The sequence below is a fragment of the Ambystoma mexicanum genome, chromosome 6p (assembly GCF_040938575.1).
Source record: "Ambystoma mexicanum isolate Mex_15411 chromosome 6p, UKY_AmexF1_1, whole genome shotgun sequence".
NCBI lineage: Eukaryota > Metazoa > Chordata > Amphibia > Caudata > Ambystomatidae > Ambystoma > Ambystoma mexicanum.
This window is the reverse complement of record NC_090935.1, coordinates 996,023,953-996,046,231: the sequence shown is the minus strand read 5'-3', so window position 1 is coordinate 996,046,231 and position 22,279 is coordinate 996,023,953.

Below are 22,279 nucleotides of genomic sequence, written 5' to 3'. Positions count from 1 at the left end.
TTTGCCCCCTGGAGGAGAAATAAGGTAGGTTTTATGCCCCTGTGAGGGTGCAAGGGCAGTGTGCAATTACAGCGCTGGTGAACATCCGGATCACTAGCCCACCCCCCCCCCTTCTGTCAAAAGAGCATTTGAGGGCATTTCGGCAACTTAATTCAGGAAGGGGGGCGAGTCACCAAAGTCCCCTCACACCTCTTCCTGGACAACTCCAGAACTTCGACAGGAATGACATTCCCGTCGAAGGGACTGCAGATCTGGAGATCAAACTTGGCCGACACAAGGTGAAACACCCGGTTATAGTAATTACTCCAGAGGGGACACCCTGTCCCTTAGGGAATGACCCCCTTTGGAGGTTGTCTCTACTAATAGACTGCGTGAACAAGGTCCTCTGGCTAACCAGCCAATAAAACTAAAACAGAGCACCAACTATGTGAGCCTAAATGGCACATGCCACATGGTTGAGCAGCAGTCTGACAGAAATGAGTTACAGTTTCAGAACAATGAAGTCCCTGACATCACAGTAATTGCTGTAGGACAATAAACTGGTGATGGGAACCCTTCTCTATTCCTGAAAATCAACCTTCCTTCCAGTTCCGGGTGGCATTCCACAGTGGAAGGAAATACCCTCAAAAGTTATACTGATCCACAATTTGAAAACCCAAATCCCATGATAAAAAGTTATGAGAAACCAGTTCAAAGCTTGGCTGATATTGATAAAAAGGGGGAAGGGAGCCTGTTCTCGCCAGAGTATGCCAGAATAATGGAAAAAGCTTCATCAGCGAAGTGTTATTCAGGAAACTCCCAAAAGATCAGACCATTCCCACATTTAAAATGATTGATAAGTGGGAAATGGGACTGGAAACCCCCATTTCCAAACATCTGCTGCCTAGCAGGTGCATTCTAAAAATGTCCATTGGGGATAAAAGCATAGAGCATAATTGTTTGTGCAAGATGTCCCCTCTGCATTCCACTTAGGCAGTGACATTCTCAATCGGTTCGAAATTAATTTTGACCTCATTAATTATAAAATCTGGTCAAGTTTGGGGGACAACCCCATGGGCTTTGACAATCCGGAAAAGGCATTTCGGTCAGCTAAATTGCTACCATATGCAGTTGAAATTCAAATTGGAGATGCAGTCACCATCACAGGATGGACGCGACAATTCCCAATCTCTCTAAAAATTAAGAGAGGACAGAAACTCCAAAATCCAGACGCTTATGTACATTTAAATCACCATCTCCAACAGCAGGGGTTGGGTTTGAACCCGACACCATTAGTTGACTTAGAACACAACACCATTCCAATAGGTGTTGATTGGCGCAGACACCTTTATTGGAATGGAGGTTGATGATCAACATTTCTCCATTGACTTAGGGAATAAAATCATAAGACATATCTGCAATGACTGTTATGACTGTGACAATGACATACCACCACAAAAGATCTTTATCCAGCAAGCGGGGAATATCTTGGTGTCCTCTTCTTGCCCTTACGGTGTTACATCAGGAAGGATGAGGTGATATTCCAGGTCCACAGGGACTGCCTCTCCTACCTGAAACCTACTGTCCAGGTCAACACCATAACAAGAGATCTCTCCATGCAGCTGGAGTATACTGCAGAGATTGCAAAACATTAGGTCTTTACAGGCTTCAGACAGAAGGTTGAGGAATGGGTCAACCTCGCTGATGCCTGTGAGACTGAGGAGCAAAAGCAAAAGCTGAAGCAGGTGTTTTTAGATTTTCAAGAGATCTTTGCTGTGGACTCGTGTGACTGTGGTCGCACCGAGATACATTTTACCTCCATACCCACTGACCCTAGGATGACTCCTGTATTTGTGAAGCAATATCGGCTGCCTTTCGCATCTATGGAGTCACTCACGGAAATCATCAAGAACCTAGAGTCCTGTGCGATAATTTGTCCAGTCCACAGTACCTTTAGCAATCCAGTACAGGTGATACTAAAACCTAATGGCCAATGGAGAGGATGCACAGACCTTAGGGAGCTGATTAAATGGGTCCACATGTCCCGATGGCCTCTTCCCTACATTGACCAGGGACTGGCCCAGATCCAGGGGTCAAAGATGTACACCGCCATTGACCTGACCAACCGATACTGGACAGTACCCATAAGTAGGGAAGACCAGTACAAGCTGGCTTTCACCTTTGAGGGGGGAGGCAGCAGTACACATGGACCCGCACTCCCTTTGGATATATAAACTCCAGCAATGAATTTAACATCTTTCTGCATAAGGCCATGCCTGACTTGGGTGAAAGGGATAGCCTGGCCTATGTGGATGATGTTCTTATTAAAAGCTCAACTGTGGAGGAACACATAGCGGAAATCTGCTATCTTCTGACCCAGTTGAAGGTTGCCGGAGTGAAACTGTCCTTCCAGAAGACGGAGTGGTGTGAACTTCTTAGGGCATGAAATCACCCATGAGGGTCTCTGTCTTCAGGTGAAAAAAGTTAAGTATTACTAAAATTGAAACACCCCACAACTCTGCGTGAACTAAGGAGCCTTCTTGGAGTGACTAATTACAGTAGAAAGTTCATAGAGGACTATGCAGAGGTCATGAGACCCCTGGTCCATTTTTTAAAGGCCGGGGTCAAGTGGGATTGGGGTCCAGAACAAGCAGAGGCAGTGAAACAACTAAAAAGAAGGCTCTCACAAGTGCCTTGTCCAGCTTACCCCATCAAAAACAAGGAGTTGTTCTTGGAGACCAGGTTCTCGAATATGTGCTTAACAGCAGTATTATACCAGAAGCATGACAAGGTATATAAAGACATCTCCGTTGCAAGTAAAACATTATCCTCTGTGGAGGAAGAATTCAATGATTGTGAGAAGACACTCCTAGCAATGGTGTGGGCATTGAAATACCGCCCGTTCATCCAGGGGAAGACATCATCATCGAGACTCCTCACCAGCCTTTGCGATACATCCAAAGTGACAGAATCCAGGCAGGGAATTTAAGTAATTCTAGAATTACTTCCTGAATTCTGTCCACACAAGGCTTTCCTGTGGAGGTCAGATATGGCCAAAACAAGAAGAGTCCTCTCGCGCAAGGTTTGGCTGACTTGCATGATTGTGCCTGAGAAAACTGTCTCAAGGACGAAAGTCTCATAACACATAACAACATGGAGGCGTACCTGAATTCCCCGCACAAAGTCTATGAAGAAGACACGTGCAAGGGGATGCCTACAGTTTATGTGGACGGATGCTCCTACCATGCTGATAACAATGGGGAAAAGGAACTGGTGGCCTGCGTTGGGATTGCCTGGGTGAATAATGCCCCGGAGCCCTCCGCTGGGTACAAGACCAGTCCCCGAAGTAGTCAGGTGGCCGAGTTGAAGGCAGTTCATCAGGCCATCCTCACTGCCCTGCAACACCAACTCCATGAACTGGTCATAATCGCTGATTCAGATTATGTCCGGAATGGGTTTGTGGAATACCTGGTTAACTGTAAAACCAGAGGCATGCTGTATGCAAACAATACACAACTCAAGCATGGCACACTAATGCAATCCATTGAGGATCTGGTCACCTATAATGGGATGACCATCTACTGGAAGAAGATCAAGGGTCATTCCAGAAAAGAGGGACCAGACAAAACCAGAAATGACCTGGCTGACCAGCTGGCCAAAACCAGAGCCAAAATGAACTCTCAAATGCCCAGTGTAGTAAGGAGACCCCAGATGATGATTTGATCACGGCACAGAAACAGGATCCGATTATTGGGAAATTTTATCAACACATTGGAGACCCCAGGAATTTTTCTCTGACCGAAAACAATTACGTCGTGAGAGAGGATCTCTGGGTGTTGATGAAATTTCCCTAAATGTTCCTAATCCAAGATGGTTTGTTGGTAAGGAGGTCCATCTCTGGATGTGAACAGCTGGTGGTACCTTCCTCATTCCGAAGCCTGATGCTAAGTCACGCCCATGACGCAGCCACAGCCAGTCATTAGGGGTTTCATATAACTTTGGAAATCTTGCTAGAGGTCGCATACTGGCCACACATGGGTCAGGACCTCGACCAATATTTGAAGGGGTGTCTTATGTGTGCACAATTTCAGCCAACTTCACTCACACACCGAGCTCCGGATGACATTGCCTTGGTCAGATTTACAAATAGATATCGTTGTGCCCATGATTCGCTCCTCTAGGGGGAACAAGTACATGTTAACCATAACATGCTTGTTTACCAAATGGGTGGAATGTCTCCTGGCCCCAAATTGCAAGGCAGAAACAGCAACTGCCCTGATGATCAACCACATCTTCTTTAGTTTTGGCCTATCCCAAAGGATTGAGTCAGACCGAAGTAGTCACTTCACTAGCAAAGTGATGACAAAGATGGGGGAGATACTTGGGGGAAAAAGGAAACTTCACATCACATACTGATCGTCCTCTAGTGGGGGAGTTGAGAGGTATAATAAAACAATTGTTAGCATTCTAAAAGAAATTGTGGCAGATTCTGGGCCAAGTTGGGACATCCGATTACCACTTGTCCAGATGCCCATCAGATCTACACCATCTTCTATGACCAAGATGTCTCCATTTGAGCTAATGACTGGATGAAGGATGGTGCTACTTCAGCATCTGCTCAATAGAGCAGACACTGATAAACGCCTCCACAACACATGAGTATGTTGAGAATCTAAGAAAACACCTTCAAAATGCTTTTGCATACGCTCAGCGGAATCTGGAAAAATCTGCAGAGGGGATGAGCACTCAATATGACTTAAAAACAAGCAAAATGGAGTACCAAGTAGGAGACAGGTCTACTTGTACAATTTCCAAAGGAACCAGACCAAGGAGCCGAAATTTCTCCCTAGCTAGCGCGGTCCTTTTGAAATTCTAGATAAAATTTCACCTGTCGCCTACAGAATCCACATCCCCAAAGGAGAGTTGGCAGAAGAGAAATGGGTCCATATTAATCAGTTAAAGAGTTGTCACCCAAGACACACTTTGCAGCTGATTGAGGAGCCAAGAGAAAGTCAAATAGAGGAGACATCTGGAGAATGAAAGCAAGAAAAGGAAGAACCAGAAGGTAACAGGTAGGTTCATAGGTATATCTATATAACAGGGAGCACTTTTTTCATTGTCAGTGCAAAAGGAATTACCAAAACCTCTAGTAAAATGAATAGTTATCTGTGTTTTGTGAGGGAGTATTTGTCGTTGTTGTCTGAGTACTGTAATGGTCATAATTCATGTGTGTCCCACTGCTGTCAACCTTCTGGGAAAGCAGTCTGTGGGAAAATGTTGTAACCGGTTTTGATTTATTCACTAGATTCGTACTGGTTCTGCCCCTTCATAGACCAAGGAGGATTTCCCTGCGCACCTGGAAAGGAAAGACCGAAGGAAAATCTGGGGGTGTCGCCCCACACAACAAAGAAAGACCGAAAGAAAAACTGTGTGTGTCACTCCACACTCCAATGAGAGACAACGGGAGGATCATGGGGTACCACTCCCAGATGGAAGAGGGACTCCACCTGATGATCCCCACTTATCCCTACTCTCCCTCAACAAGAAGCCTCAGGAGAGTTGTGGGGGAGATGTGGGGTACATCTACCCACTCAGCAGAATTCCCCTCCATCACCAAGCTGCACTTCAGCAGTTACCAGCAGAATGGCTGCGTTGGCTCCTTTCAGCACCATGGCCTTGCATCAAAACTGTGTTTTGCAGCTACAAAGTGATGGCTGCACTGTCTTGCCAAGCACCTATTGGGCAAGATGGAACAAGGAGCACACCGAGAAAGGCTGCCAGGGTGTTTTCTTAGGTGCACAAAAGAAGAGAATTTAAAAGCAGCACTGCTTTGCTGCTAGCTCAAAACTTTGTGGGATGTATTTACCCATGCATCCGAGCCCTACCTCAAAACTGTGCAGTATTGACATGGAAAACATTATGATGGCCAGAGCTTCCCAGAAAATGCACAGGGAAATGCATGAAGAATAGGCTGCCACTCATTTTTGCCGATGTTATGGGCACAGAAGGACACTGCCTAAAACCACCATTGGACTACCCACACTGTAGTCTGAAACCATTGGGAGTGACAATGCTGATTGCCAAAAGCAAACCCATAACTGTTGGGAATTCATTTTCTTAAATCCCAAAAAGGGGTGCAGTCCAGTACTCACCACTATCAAAAAGCCGGCGTTTTAAAACAACACCAGATTTTACTTTTTTGTAGATAACTGAATAAATGAACCCAAAACATGCCAAAGAAAGACTCACTGAGAGGTGGATCCAATGTAAAGTTATATTCTGAAGTGACTTGAAGGTTTATAACAAGACTGGCTGAGCTGTGGATTTCAGCAGTTTAAGTAAATTTGGACTGAAAGACACTAAAAATCTAAATGTTTAAATTGACTGAGTGACCTACTTTTGAGTGTCACATAGGTTTCAATTGTTTAAATGTCATAGTTTTAAACTTAGAATCAGCATTCTAGCTGCATATGTAAAAATGTTCAGTTTTATTTGAATGCAGAAGACTGGGGAACAGAAATGACATGTAACTAATATTGGCTTAAAGAGATTCCAATTTTGCCTGGCAACTACCCCCCATCAGGAGTGAAACTTGAGTCACAGCTGTGTTCCCAGGCCTATCTGCCTTTTGCTGGCCACACTAAGGATATGCCATCACTCTGATAATTGAATTAAGGGGAGCCCCCACAGAATACAGGAGCTCTGAACAATGCAACCCCCTTCACCCGGACAGATGGTTTATTGCAGATGTCGTAAATGTAGCTTCCTCCTGGAAGGGAAGGGGAGGGGCACTGCCTGTGAGAGCAAGCTGGCTTGGCAGAACTGGAAAAACCAGAAATTCAACCTAGTGCTGGGGGGAAACCACACCCCTTTGGGGCCAGAATATAACTCTAAAAAGATGAATAACTCATAGTACGGACTTGTGAAAATTATTTAAATGACACCATAATTCTTGTGATTTTTCTGCCCACATTTTAAGACGTGTTAGGACCCGGTGGTATGTTCAGGGGGGTTTTAGCGGAAAAGAGGATATTACTCAAAATGTGTGCATGTGAAAAATCTGACACTTCATCAACTAATGTCCATACTCCTTGCGCACATGTGTGTAAATTTGGGGTAATGTCCGGTATTGCAAACCAGTTAAAAAGTGCAAAATATTGCCATTTCTGAATGCAAGCCCCCAGGAAGAGCGGATTTGGACAGGGTATATCTCCTGTGATATGTGAGGGGTGCATGTAATTTTAAACAAATGTGTACCTCTGCAAATATGTATTTGGTTCAAATCTAGATTTGTGTGCAAGTTGACAGGAGGAGTGGACTTTCTGCAGGCTGTAAAATGACATCACTCTGACACAACTTAGCTCCCCCAATCAGGGGAGAAATGAAAGGTTGGCCAATGGCAAGTGGAGAGGGGTAGGGTCTAGTGATGCTGCACACACACCCATTTTAAAAACACATAAAAGCAGACAGACAGGGCAGATAGGGACCTTCAAATCCATTTGCTGCGGGACGCTCTGCTGGAAAATCTATACTTTCCCTCCATCAATCTCTAGAGAAAGCTGTGCAGAAAGATCCAGACTTCAAATCTATCAAATTTCCAGAACCAGAGAGAGAGCAGAGCTGGCCCAGATCACTGTGAAGAGACCCAGACCCGACCGGAGTCCAGTCCAAAACCTGACCAGATCCGTGGCGAGGCCCATCTATTTCAAAAAAATATAGTGTGAGTACCTAGTAAAACTGTGCAGAACCAATCTCTTAGTTAAAATAATATAATTCAATCTATTTAATCTAAGTAGAACTGCCTCCTAACTGTCACCTGTCATTTGTAAAGCTGTCACTTGTCATTTTCTAGTTGCAAGCTGCACTTGTCTTTTTGAACTTTAAAATTTCAAATCTGAAAAACAACCTTTATTTAATCGCTCATATCTCCGTGACCGTTTGTGCTAGAGACTTGCAGTAACTTTCCTCAGAAAGATTAGAATCGTGGCCTTCCTACAAACCTAGAACCGCATTCCTACCCCCTATAATTTTGCCGTAATCGCGAAAGACGCACCCGCGGATTTTACCGCGATTTGCAAATTTCTCCACGTGTGAAAACAGCAGTTTGTTTTTGCTTCCGTTGCAAAAATTCGTTTAACCTGCTAGTTACACCCTAGATCCTTGCTAAAGTGAGCCTGGACTAATATTAACTTGATTTCACTCACCCTGAACCTCCTAGAGGGAATTAAAAGCATTTTAGCATATATTTTTTCTTCATTGCCAGCACATTTAAAAGCATTTGGGCCTGTGTTTTCAACGTCTGTAGTCTAAGTTGCTGGGTGAACTGAATTACATTTGATTGCATTTCTGAGAACTGTGTGCTTCCTTCCATTTCCTTGCATTGCATAAAAGGGGGGGGGGGGGGTGAATTGTCCAAGAAAGTGATTACATTGTCTTTTGCTGAAATCCTATCAAGTTATTTTCTGTACTGCATTTCATTCCACATTGCATCCATTTGAAACCATAAAAGTATTGTTGCTACCTTATCCATTTCATGTCAACTCCTTAGTGATTATAAAAAGGTGTGCTAGTGCCAGATTCTCCGTTGTTAATCTTTATCATATCAGATTAAGTGTGATATTCAATTATTAATTTATTATAAAGCGTGATATATATATATATATATATTGTTTAAATTATCAAATAAACCTTTTAACTTGCAAAACAGAACTACTTCTTGGCTCAGTGGGGTCAGGGGGATTCCAAGAGAGGGGTGTTATATAGGGGTAGTCATCCAGAACGCATGAACTGGACATAAAGATATATCAATAAGGGTTTTCATTCAGTATTCTAGACTAGGCGTTGACTTGGCTGTAGTGCTGAATTGAATCCTCTTACAAATTGGGGGCTTGTGCCGGACGTTTGGGTTAGATCTACCATTTGTGCAGATTAATACAGCGTGCCACCTGACCAGATACACATATCCGGTCGGATCACCACGCTGTGTTACGCTGTAAAGCACTCCTCAAAGGAACGCTCTTAGGAAAAGGTCTGTTTTGCAAAAATAAAATACAAACTTCTGTAAGTCAGGACAGAGACCAATCTCTAGAATGACAACCTTAGTAGACATGAAAATAGCCAGAGATCACCTCTTACATAAACTATTTGTGAGAGGTGAATGGACTGAACAGGGCCAGGATGCCTGGTTGCAGGCCATCACGCGACAGGTCACTGAAACAGGGTCAGACCTATGGAGAGATCAGGGTCCATTACATGTGGCCCTGAGTGAACTATATATGGCTCCTAAAGCCAAAGATGAACACAATAAGATTGCCAGGATAGCAGCATACCTGTACCTATATATGGGAGACATGCAGGATAAATGCACTGAAAGCCAAGATCTGGCAAATAGGCAACAGATGGCAGTAGAGAAGGCCCGATCTGATCTGGCCTCTTCTGAGCAGAGGCTGCAGAGGAGCCAGGAGTCAGAAAATGATAGTAGGCAATATATCATTAAAATAAAAGAGGATATGGGCATCCTACAACAGGAAAAGACAGACCAGGATACCAGATTTCTGGCCCTGCAGAAGGAGCACCAAGACAGTTTGGACTCCTTACTGCAGAACCAGAAAAAGTTGGAGCAACAGATCAATTTCAACAGGGCATGCGCGGAGCAGGTAGTCACCCTGCAAAGCCAGCTAGATAGAGAGAAAGAGGAGAGCAATAAACTGATTCTGAAAGACCTGGATACCCAGGCAGAGTGTGATGAGGAGCGCCAAAAAGCTGGTGCCTTTCAACGACAGAGGGACGACCTGGCAGCACAGATGCAGGCTCTCAGTCAGGAAAGAGAAACTTTAGCCCAGGAAGTCTGCCACTTAAAAAAGGAAATTGAAGAAAATCACCTGGCCCTCCAGGGGCTGGGTGACCTCCAAAAAGAAAACCAGAACTTGGTAGAGCACACCAGAAGGGTGGAAGATGTTCTGGCAAGAAAGGAGCAGGCCAGTAGGGATGGGACTCAGGAGGTAAACCTCCTGCAGCAAAGACTGGCCCAGTTCTCCAGGACCAACCAGAAAGCACAGAGGGAAAATGAGGCCCTCTGTCAACACAATGATAGGCTCCAACAACAGGTAGCGATGCAGGAGAGACTGATAGAGTCTAGTAAGGCCTTGACTGAGGAACTGAAAGCACAAATGCAGGCTCTTGCCTTGCAACAGGGAGCAGGGGCGGATAGAGATGAGGTCCGCTGGGAAAGAGAGACTCCTGACCATAACCTCAGGAGCCCTAACACCAGGGGCCTTCATCTCTCCCAGTCCCTGGACTCTACCACCCCCATGTCCCCTGGCGCACATGAGCACAGGGCCACAGGGATGGCAGATTACTATCCAGCTAAAAGTATGGGGCTCATAGGCCAGTACCACTCAGGAATGGAGGGGTGGGCATCCGGCAATGGGCACCCAAGTACAGTACAGTTCAGTGGGGAACCCCAGGAGAGTAGGCCCCTTAAGGGCATCCTGAAAACCTCTGCCCAGTTAGGTCAGTGGGGGAGGTACCCAGCAAATCCTGGCAGCAAGGAGGTATCTGAAGACTCCTCTGAGCGGTACAGGACACAGGAGACCAGGTCCCCACATTCTGCCAGCCATTTCCAGGCTCGCAGAATCCGGGAAAACCTGGAAGAACAGACGGGAACCTCGGGGAGCAGTGCCTCTGAGTCAGAAGATGAATGGACCAGGGTTACCCGAACCAAAAAGGCCAATAAGGCAAAAAGGGCCTTGCTTAAGGACCCCTTAAAGCAGATTAAGGCGATCAGGAGTGTCATCACGCCTTATCATAAGAACGCCAAGTATTCTGTTTGGGAACACTTGGAGCTCTATGAGCAAATGATGGAGACTTTTCATTTGAAGGACAGCCAAAGCTGTATTCAATATGTAAAGTGGACCTTCTCCCCGGAATACTCCAGTTTCTTTGCGGGGCTGGAGGACCAAAATCATTTAAGATGGTCCACCTATAAGGCGGCCATCTTGAAACATTTTTCTGTTCACAGAAATCCTCAAGAGGCTCGCAAGGCAGCCTACAATTTGCAATGTGGGGAGGATCAGGCCCCACAAGAATTTGTGCAAGAACTGAAACGTGCTTTTGCGCAGACCACCAGAAGGGTGCGCACAGACAGTAGAGAATTCATTAATACATTTTTTCATGCCTTGCCCAAATACATAATGACCCAGCTCGTGAGGGATTTTCACGAGAAAAGATCTTTAGGCTGGGTCATTGAACAGGCTACCCGGATCTATGAGGTGCAGAAGCCGATAGAAAATAAAAGCAATACCCAGAAAAATCCCAAAACCAACAGCACCCCTGCTGCTGCCAAGGTGGCAGAGGTAAAGGTCACCCCCGTTTTGGATTTGGAGATAGGGGGGCCTAAAAACCTACCTGCACCTAATAATGCTAGGCCCAGAAGGTCCTCGGGCCAGTCACAGACAGGGAGCCAGGGAGGCAGCCCCACAAATGGGGTCCCTCGCTCTCCTGACTATGTAAGTCCCCGTTACAAGGGAAATCGACCCATCCTGGGTTATGTGTGGACTCCTCCAGCCCAAGGGGGGGGATCCAGCCAAGCACCTAACCCCGGGAACTTCCCTCCCAACTTCCCACAGGAGGGCAGAAATTCTCCAAATCCTGGGCAGAACTTTTTCCCCAGGTATCCACCCAATTTCCAGCCCCAAAATCCTCCACCCTTCTTTCCCCAATTCCCTGAGCCCAGACAACCGAATCCGGGAGAGGGGAGGCCAAGGGTGGAGGGGTATCCAAATCTTCCCAACCAGCGGTACTACCAAAGAAGGGATAGCTACCCTTCCCGGGATCAGCCCAGGGGAGAAAACAGGGCCCCGTATCAGCCTGAGCGGGTTTCCCAGTTAGAGCGCCAGGTTCAAAACATGGCGCGGGATCTGGGTCACATACTGAGGGCTCAGCAGAACCCTCAGATCGGCATGCCGGCGCAGAACTCACCCAACTCTGGACCTGGTGCTCCAGAACAATGACGGGGGCAGCACCCCGATAACTCACCGGTTCCCAGGGAGGAGGCACAAGGGGAAGGGGGGTGTAAAGCCTTGGAGGAAGCTTCCTTCCTCACTTGTAAACAGCCCCTGGAAACCCAGGAACCGGAAGCAAAATCTCTTGCCCCTGAAAGTCTGCCTCCTAAGGAGCAGAGGGGGGGTAGGAGAAACAAAAGACCCAAACAGACTCAGTTTGAGGAGGAGGTACAGATCTTCCAATTTGAGGGAGAGGGATCCTCAGAGGATCCTGGGAAAAGGATCTTCTCCTTCAGAGAGGGGGGAACTCCTCCCAAAGAAAAATGGGTCCCTATGGATGCAAATCCAGACTGGGGAGATGTGGAGACTGAGCTACCGCCGCCCACCATCTCATCCCAGAACCAACAGCAAGAAAATCCCCTGGTTCAAACCCATCCTGGTGACTGCCTCCAAAAAGGGGGGGGCAGAACCAGAACCAGAGCCAGGGGAACCCACAATGGCTCTGATCTCCAGTTGCCAAATTTTTCTTTCAGATTCCCAAGACTCTCCACAGAATTCTGCCCAAATCTCTTCTCTCGCCATGTCCAAAACCAGAAAATTAGCCCACCAGTTGTCCAAAAATGTGCATTATCTGTGCCCCCTTGAGGAGAAGGAGGGAAGATATTATGCCCCGGTACAAGTACAGGGGCAGGGGACAATTTTGGCACTGGTGGACACTGGATCTCAAGCTACCCTTCTGTCCAGAAGGGCCTTTGATGAACTGAATGCAGGAAGGGGAGAGAATTACCAAATTCCTCTCACCTCACTTCCTGGACAACTCCAGAACTTTGACGGGAAGGAAATTCCCGTCGAGGGGACGGCAGACTTGGACATTAAAATTGGGCGGCACAAGTTGAAACACCCAGTCATAGTTGTGACTCCAGAGGGCACCCCTTGTTTACTGGGGAATGACCTCCTGAGAAGGTTGTCACCCCTAATAGATTGTGTAAACAAGGTCCTCTGGACCCAGACTAGCCGACCAATAAAATTAAAACAGAGTGTCAACCATGTTAGTTTAAACGGCACCTGCCACATGGTTGAACAAAAACCTGACCAAGTAGAATTTCACTTCCAGAATAGCCAAATTCCAGACGTGACAGTAATAGCAGTAGGACAACAGACTGGTGATGGGGGGTCCTCTCTATTTCTGAAAATCAACCTTCCTTCCAGTCTAAAGTGGTACTCCACGCTGGAAGGAAACACTCTGAGATTCTATACTAATCCACAATCAGAAACTCCCACTCCAATAGTCCAAAAAGATGTGAAATCAGCTCAGAGCCTGGCTGATATTCAGCAAATTGGAGAGCAGTTGTTCACTCCTGTCCAATTAAATGATGGGAAGGACTCTGTTCTCGCTCGAGTGTGTGTGAACAACGGTAAGAGCTTCATCAGCGAAGCCATGTTCCGCCAACTCCCAAAAGATCCAGCCATTCCCACATTCAAACTGATAGACAAATGGGAAATGGACCTGGAAGCACCTAATTCCAAACATCTCCTGCCAAGCAGGTGTATGCTCAAAATCTCCATGGGCAACAAGAGCATAGTTCACAATTGTTGGGTCGTGCGAGACGTCCCTGCCGCCTTTTACTTAGGCAGTGACATTCTCAATCGCTTTGCCATTAGTTTGGACCTAATAAACTTCAAAGCTTGGTCCCGATTAGCGGATAATCCCATGAGCTTTGATGATCCAGAAAAAGCATTTAGGTCAGCTCAATTGCTACCTTATGCAGTTGAAATTCAGGTTAAAGAGGAAGTCACCATCCCAGAAAGGACCCGACAATTCTCCCTGGAAGTGAAAGCTAAAAGAGGACAACATTTGAAAAACCCTGATGCTTACATACATCTAAATGCTTCTCTCCAACAGCAAGGGTTGGGGGTAAACCCAACTCCATTAGTCAACACAGAACATGACACCATTCCAATAGAGGTGGATAACAGCGACTTAAAGAGTATTACTCTAGCCGCAGGCACCATTATTGGAATGGCGGTTGATGACCGACATTTCTCCATTGATCTTGGAAATGAACTGTTAGGGCCAATCCCCAAGGACTGCTTTGACAGTGACAGTGATGACAATATAACACCAGACAGGATTTTTACCCGGCATGGGGGGAACTTCCTGGTGTACACTTCTTGCCCTTATGGTAAGGAAGATGTGACTTGTGACTTCAGGAGGGATGAGGTGATTTTCCAGGTCCATGAGGGCTGCCTTTCCCACCTGAAGCCTCCGGGCCAAATCAGCACTCTGACCAGGGACTTCTCCACCCAGCTGGAGGAGGCCGCGGAGATAGCCAAACCAGAAGTCTTTCCAGGCTTCAGGCAGATGGTGGAAGAGAGAGTCAACCTAGCTGATGCCTGTGTGACTCTGGAACAAAAGCAAAAGTTGAAACAAGTTTTCTTGGATTTCCAAGATCTCTTTGCGGTAGACTCATATGACTGTGGTCGCACTGACATCCACACAACAACAATTTCCACGGACCCTGGCATGACTCCTGTGTTTGTGAAGCAATATTGCTTGCCTCTCGCATCAATGGAGTCCCTTACTGAAATAATTAAGAACCTTGAGTCCCGGGGAATAATCCGTCCAGTCCACAGCACCTTCAATAATCCGGTGCTGGGAATATTGAAGCCAAACGGCCAGTGGAGACTCTGTGCCGACCTCAGGGAGCTCAACAAACGGGTCCTTACTTCCCGATGGCCTCTTCCCTACATTGACCAAGGGCTGACCCAGATTCAGGGGTCACAGGTGTTCACTGCAATAGACCTGACCAATGGATACTGGACCGTGCCTGTCAGCAGGGAGGACCAATACAAACTGGCTTTTACCTTTGGGGGCCAGCAATACACATGGACCCGGACTCGCTTCGGATACCTCAACTCCGGCAATGAATTCAACATTTTCCTACATAAGGCCATGCCCGACCTGGGTGCGAGGGGTAACCTGGCTTATGTAGATGATGTCCTCATCAAAAGTTCATCTGTGGAGGAACACATAGCGGAGATCCGTTATGTTCTGACGCAGTTGAGGGCCGCCGGAGCAAAACTTTCCTTTCAAAAAGCACAGTGGTGCAGAACCCGTTTTAATTTCTTGGGGCATGAGATTACTCCTCAGGGTCTCTGTCCCCAGGAAAAGAAAGTGGAAGCACTTCAGAAACTGAAAGACCCCACAACTCTGCGGGAACTAAGGAGCCTCCTTGGACTGACTAATTACAGCAGAAAGTTCATTGAGGGCTACGCAGAGATCACCAGACCCCTGATTCATCTCCTGAAGGGGGGGTCAAGTGGGAATGGGGTCCAGAACAAGCTGAGGCAGTAAGACAACTCAAAAGAAGCCTCTCACAAGCGCCTTGCCTAGCTTACCCTGTCAGAAACAAGGAGTTCTTCCTGGAGACGGGGTTCTCTAATACGTGCTTGACGGCAGTATTATACCAAAAGCATGACAAGGTCAATAAAGTAATCTCCTATGCGAGCAAAACTTTATCCTCTGTGGAGGAAAAATTCAACGATTGTGAGAAGGCACTCCTGGCGACGGTGTGGGCATTGAAGAATTACCGCCCGTTTATCCAGGGGGAACACATCATAGTGGAGACTCCACACCAGCCTCTGCAATATCTCCAAAGTGACAGAATCCGGGCCGGAAATGTGAGTAATTCCCGAATTACTTCCTGGATTCTGTCAATGCAAGGCTTTCCTGTGGAGGTCAGATATGGCCAAAACAAGAAGAGTCCCCTCACGCAAGGTCTGGCTGACTTGCATGATTGTGCCAGAGAAAACTGTCTCGAGGACGAAAGTCTAAAAATAAAGGACAACACGGACGCATACCTTAATTCCCCACACAAAGTCTTTGAAGAGGACAAGTGTGAGGGAATGCCCACTGTCTATGTGGATGGATGCTCTTACCATGTTGACAACGACGGGGAGAAAGAACTGGTGGCTGGCGTAGGGAATGCATGGGTGAATGAGTCCCCAGAACCCTCCGCTGGATACAAAATTGGTCCCCGAAGTAGTCAGGTGGCAGAATTGATGGCTGTGCATCAGGCCATCCTCACTGCTGTCCAGCATCAACTCCACGAACTGGTCATAATCACAGATTCGGATTATGTACGGAACGGGTTCGTGGAGCACCTGGTTAATTGGAAAACCAGAGGCATGTTATGTGCTAACAACAAACCCTTGAAACATGGGAAGTTGATCCAAAACATTGATGATCTGGTCACCTTGAATGAGATGACCATCTATTGGAAAAAGATCAAGGGTCATTCCAAAGTAGAGGGACCAGACAAAACTGGAAATGACTTAGCTGATCAGCTGGCCAAAACCGGGGCCATCCAAGGGGATCTAATTGAGATTGAGTCCCTGTTGGGGGAAATCCAGGTCACTGCTATCACTAGGTCCCAGACAAATGCTCACAACGACCTTTCAATTGCACAATGGAGTAAGGAGACCCCTGATGCTGATTTGATTACAGCTCAGAAGGGGGATCCAATTATTGGTAAGTTTTACCAACACCTTGAGGACCGTGAGAACTTTCCCCTGATGGATACCGATTACATTGGGAAAGAGGACCTAAGAGTGTTGATGAAATGTCCAAAAATGTTCCGGAGCCAAGACGGTTTGCTGGTAAGGAAATCCAAAGCTGGCCACGATCAGTGGGTGGTTCCTACCTCATTCCGAAGCCTGATGTTAAGTCACGCCCATGATGCGGCCACCGCCGGTCATAGGGGGTTTCACACAACATTGGAAATCTTAAGAGAGGTTGCATACTGGCCACACATGGGGCAGGACCTCGACCAATACTTGAAGGGGTGTCTTGTGTGTGCACAATTTCAGCCATCATCCCTCACGCACCGTGCACCCCTCCAAAAGAGGGGGATGACACTGCCATGGTCAGATTTACAAATCGACTTTGTAGGCCCCGTGATTCGCTCTGCTAGGGGGAATAAGTACATGTTGACTGTGACATGCTTGTTTACCAAGTGGGTGGAATGTCTCCCAGCCCCAAACTGCAAGGCAGAAACTGCAGCTGCCCTGATGATTAACCACATCTTTTCCTGTTTTGGTTTACCTCAAAGGATTGAGTCAGACAGAGGTAGCCACTTCACCAGTGAAGTAATGACAAAGATGTGGGAGATACTGGGGGTCAAAAGGAAGTTACATATTGCTTACAGGCCAGCTTCTTCTGGAGCAGTGGAACGCTACAACCGGACAATTGTGAGCATCTTAAAAAAGTTTGTGGCAGATTCTGGGCCAAGTTGGGATATCCGATTACCTCTGGTCCTAATGGCCATCAGATCTACCCCTTCATCTGCAACCAAAATGTCACCATTTGAGTTGATGACTGGGCGCAAGATGGTGCTTCCTCAACATTTGCTCTACAGGACCCAAGAGCAGACACTAATAAATGCCTCCACAATTCATGAGTATTTGGAGAATTTAAGGAAACACCTTCAACATGCTTTTGCTTATGCTCAGCGGAATCTAGAAAGATCAGCTGATAGCATGAAGACCCATTATGACCTGAAAACCTCCAGGAAGGAATATCAGGTGGGAGACCGGGTCTATCTATACAAATTCCAAAGAAACCAGGCAAAACAGCGGAAATTCTTGCCTACATGGAAGGGACCCTTTGAGATCATCGACAAGATCTCCCCTGTGGCCTACAAAATCCACATCCCCAAAGTCCTTTGGCAGCGGGGGAAGACAAGTGGGTCCACATAAACCAGTTGAAATGTTGCCATCCCAGGCACACTCTGCAACAACTGGAGGAATCCTCTGGAATCCTAGCGGGTACTGTCTCAGACTAATTCAGTTCCAACCATAAAACATACCACATCTAGTCTCTAAAATATTGTGATTTGCATGAAACTGTCTCTTAGTTATACTGTTTTTTTTTTCAAAATAAGAATGTAATGTTTTGTTATGATGAAATGCATATGCTGCCCCACTATCTCAACAGTGGTGGAAAAATGTCTATGAATAGGTATTGCCGCTCTTCCTTTGTCGTCCTAGGAGAAAGAAAACCTGGAGACGGGACAAGGAGGACGATCCGGAGACTGGGAGGATGACGCAAGGGGGCCCAGTGTACCGCCCAATATTCCCATCAGGACCGGCGAGGAGAACCGATCGATCCGACCGGATGGAGAAAAAGATGCTGAACTGTGCCATCTATTGGAAGAAGATGAGGAAACATCCCAGGTCTTGCGAGTCCCACCAGTGAAACCGAATGGCCATCGCAAGAGGGGGGCTTGTGGGATGTATTTACCCATGCATCCGAGCCCTACCTCAAAACTGTGCAGTATTGACATGGAAAACATCATGATGGCCAGAGCTTCCCAGAAAATGCACAGGGAAATGCATGAAGAATAGGCTGCCACTCATTTTTGCCGATGTTATGGGCACAGAAGGACACTGCCTAAAACCACCATTGGACTACCCACACAGTAGTCTGAAACCATTGGGAGAGGCAATGCTGATTGCCAAAAGCAAATCCATAACTGTTGGGAATTCATTTTCTTAAATCCCAAAAAGGGGTGCAGTCCAGTACTCACCACTATCAAAAAGCCGGCGTTTTAAAACAACACCAGATTTTACTTTTTTGTAGATAACTGAATAAATGAACCCAAAACATGCCAAAGAAAGACTCACTGAGAGGTGGATCCAATGTAAAGTTATATTCTGAAGTGACTTGAAGGTTTATAACAAGACTGGCTGAGCTGTGGATTTCAGCAGTTTAAGTAAATTTGGACTGAAAGACACTAAAAATCTAAATGTTTAAATTGACTGAGTGACCTACTTTTGAGTGTCACATAGGTTTCAATTGTTTAAATGTCATAGTTTTAAACTTAGAATCAGCATTCTAGCTGCATATGTAAAAATGTTCAGTTTTATTTGAATGCAGAAGACTGGGGAACAGAAATGACATGTAACTAATATTGGCTTAAAGAGATTCCAATTTTGCCTGGCAACTACCCCCCATCAGGAGTGAAACTTGAGTCACAGCTGTGTTCCCAGGCCTATCTGCCTTTTGCTGGCCACACTAAGGATATGCCATCTCTCTGATAATTGAATTAAGGGGAGCCCCCACAGAATACAGGAGCTCTGAACAATGCAACCCCCTTCACCCAGGCAGATGGTTTATTGCAGATGTCGTAAATGTAGCTTCCTCCTGGAAGGGAAGGGGAGGGGCACTGCCTGTGAGAGCAAGCTGGCTTGGCAGAACTGGAAAAACCAGAAATTCAACCTAGTGCTGGGGGGAAACCACACCCCTTTGGGGCCAGAACATAACTCTAAAAAGATGAATAACTCATAGTACGGACTTGTGAAAATTATTTAAATGACACCATAATTCTTGTGATTTTTCTGCCCACATATTAAGACGTGTTAGGACCCGGTGGTATGTTCAGGGGGGTTTTAGCGGAAAAGAGGATATTACTCAAAATGTGTGCATGTGAAAAATCTGACACTTCATCAACTAATGTCCATACTCCTTGCGCACATGTGTGTAAATTTGGGGTAATGTCCGGTATTGCAAACCAGTTAAAAAGTGCAAAATATTGCCATTTCTGAATGCAAGCCCCCAGGGAGAGCAGATTTGGACAGGGTATACCTCCTGTGATATGTGAGGGGTGCATGTAATTTTAAACAAATGTGTACCTCTGCAAATATGTATTTGGTTCAAATCTAGATTTGTGTGCAAGTTGACAGGAGGAGTGGACTTTCTGCAGGCTGTAAAATGACATCACTCTGACACAACTTAGCTCCCCCAATCAGGGGAGAAATGAAAGCTTGGCCAATGGCAAGTGGAGAGGGGTAGGGTCTAGTGATGCTGCACATACACCCATTTTAAAAACACATAAAAGCAGACAGACAGGACAGATAGGGACCTTCAAATCCATTTGCTGCGGGACGCTCTGCTGGAAAATCCATACTTTCCCTCCATCAATCTCTAGAGAAAGCTGTGCAGAAAGATCCAGACTTCAAATCTATCAAATTTCCAGAACCAGAGAGAGAGCAGAGCTGGCCCAGATCACTGTGAAGAGACCCATACCCGACCAGAGTCCAGTCCAAAACCTGACCAGATCCGTGGCGAGGCCCATCTATTTCAAAAAAATATAGTGTGAGTACCTAGTAAAACTGTGCAGAACCAATCTCTTAGTTAAAATAATATAATTCAATCTATTTAATCTAAGTAGAACTGCCTCTTAACTGTCACCTGTCATTTGTAAAGCTGTCACTTGTCATTTTCTAGTTGCAAGCTGCACTTGTCTTTTTGAACTTTAAAATTTCAAATCTGAAAAACGACCTTTATTTAATCGCTCATATCTCTGTGACCGTTTGTGCTAGAGACTTGCAGTAACTTTCCTCAGAAAGCTTAGAATCGTGGCTTTCCTACAAACCTAGAACCGCATTCCTACCCCCTATAATTTTGCCGTAATCGCAAAAGACGCACCCGCGGATTTTACCGCGATTTGCAAATTTCTCCACGTGTGAAAACAGCAGTTTGTTTTTGCTTCCATTGCAAAAATTCGTTTAACCTGCTAGTTACACCCTAGATCCTTGCTAAAGTGAGCCTGGACTAATATTAACTTGATTTCACTCACCCTGAACCTCCTAGAGGGAATTAAAAGCATTTTAGCATATTTTTTTTCTTCATTGCCAACACATTTAAAAGCATTTGGGCCTGTGTTTTCAACGTCTGTAGTCTAAGTTGCTGGGTGAACTGAATTACATTTGATTGCATTTCTGAGAACTGTGTGCTTCCTTCCATTTCCTTGCATTGCATAAAAGGGGGGGGGGGGTGAATTGTCCAAGAAAGTGATTACATTGTCTTTTGCTGAAATCCTATCAAGTTATTTTCTGTACTGCATTTCATTCCACATTGCATCCATTTGAAACCATAAAAGTATTGTTGCTACCTTATCCATTTCATGTCAACTCCTTAGTGATTATAAAGAGGTGTGCTAGTGCCAGATTCTCCGTTGTTAATCTTTATCATATCAGATTAAGTGTGATATTCAATTATTAATTTATTATAAAGCGTGATATATATATATATATATATATATATATATATATATATATATATATATATTGTTTAAATTATCAAATAAACCTTTTAACTTGCAAAACAGAACTACTTCTTGGCTCAGTGGGGTCAGGGGGATTCCAAGAGAGGGGTGTTATATAGGGATAGTCATCCAGAACGCATGAACTGGACATAAAGATATATCAATAAGGGTTTTCATTCAGTATTCTAGACTAGGCGTTGACTTGGCTGTAGTGCTGAATTGAATCCTCTTACAACTTCCCTTTGAAATGGGAAATATTTTACATTTAAAATGATGGTGCCCTGATGCTCTTTTTCATCTGTTAAACAATATACAGTTCTGATCCAGTAAGGCACAACTATGCCCAGCTATATTTCAGTTGTGCTTTAGAAAAAGAATGACAGGCTGTGTCAGGCAAGGTCTGGAAAATCACCAGAAACTTTACTCTCAGCCGTATGGAAAAACGCTTGACTTTTATGCGACAAAATGTCAAAATAAGTTCTTCCAAAGAAACCCTAGATCTTTGTGCATATGTCCATTTCAGTGGACCTGTGCCTTGAACAGATTGCTGTGTAAGAGAAACAGACCAGGGCTGAAAACAATGTTTTGGAATCCAGATGGAAGAGAAAACCGAATTTGAAAGGGACATCCCAGCAGAATTCACCACGTGTCAAAATGGGCTTTTGCAAATAAGAAAAATATCTGTTTTAAAAGTGTAATGTTGAATGAGGCCCTGTGCTTGCCTAGAAATGTAAGGGGGGGTTTGGTTAAAATTTAATATAATGTTTTCCAACAGCCTTGCCTTTTGGGCTAGGGAAAAATTAAATAAATAAATAAATGCATTGGCTGTACTGGGGAACCAGCCAAACTGTTTTTTTCTGCACTGGCTTCAAAGGACATTGCATCTTCCCAAGGGGACCAGCATCTGGAAGCTCTGAATGGACCAAGGGGGAGAATGTAACACGCTCATCCAGACTTTCTGTCTGGACTCTAGCCAATAGATTCTGGGACACCTACGTGTTACTTTTCGAAGTGACACCTCCCATCCACTCAAACTAAGGAGCTCCAAAGACAAACTCCCTGTCAAACCCTTAGCATCAATGAATGGAGAGATACTCTATGATAATATGTGCACATATCTAAAATTGTGGAATTTTGGGTGAGCTGGTTCCCACTAAAAATTGCAGAAAATTATTAGAAGTGTGAAACAAT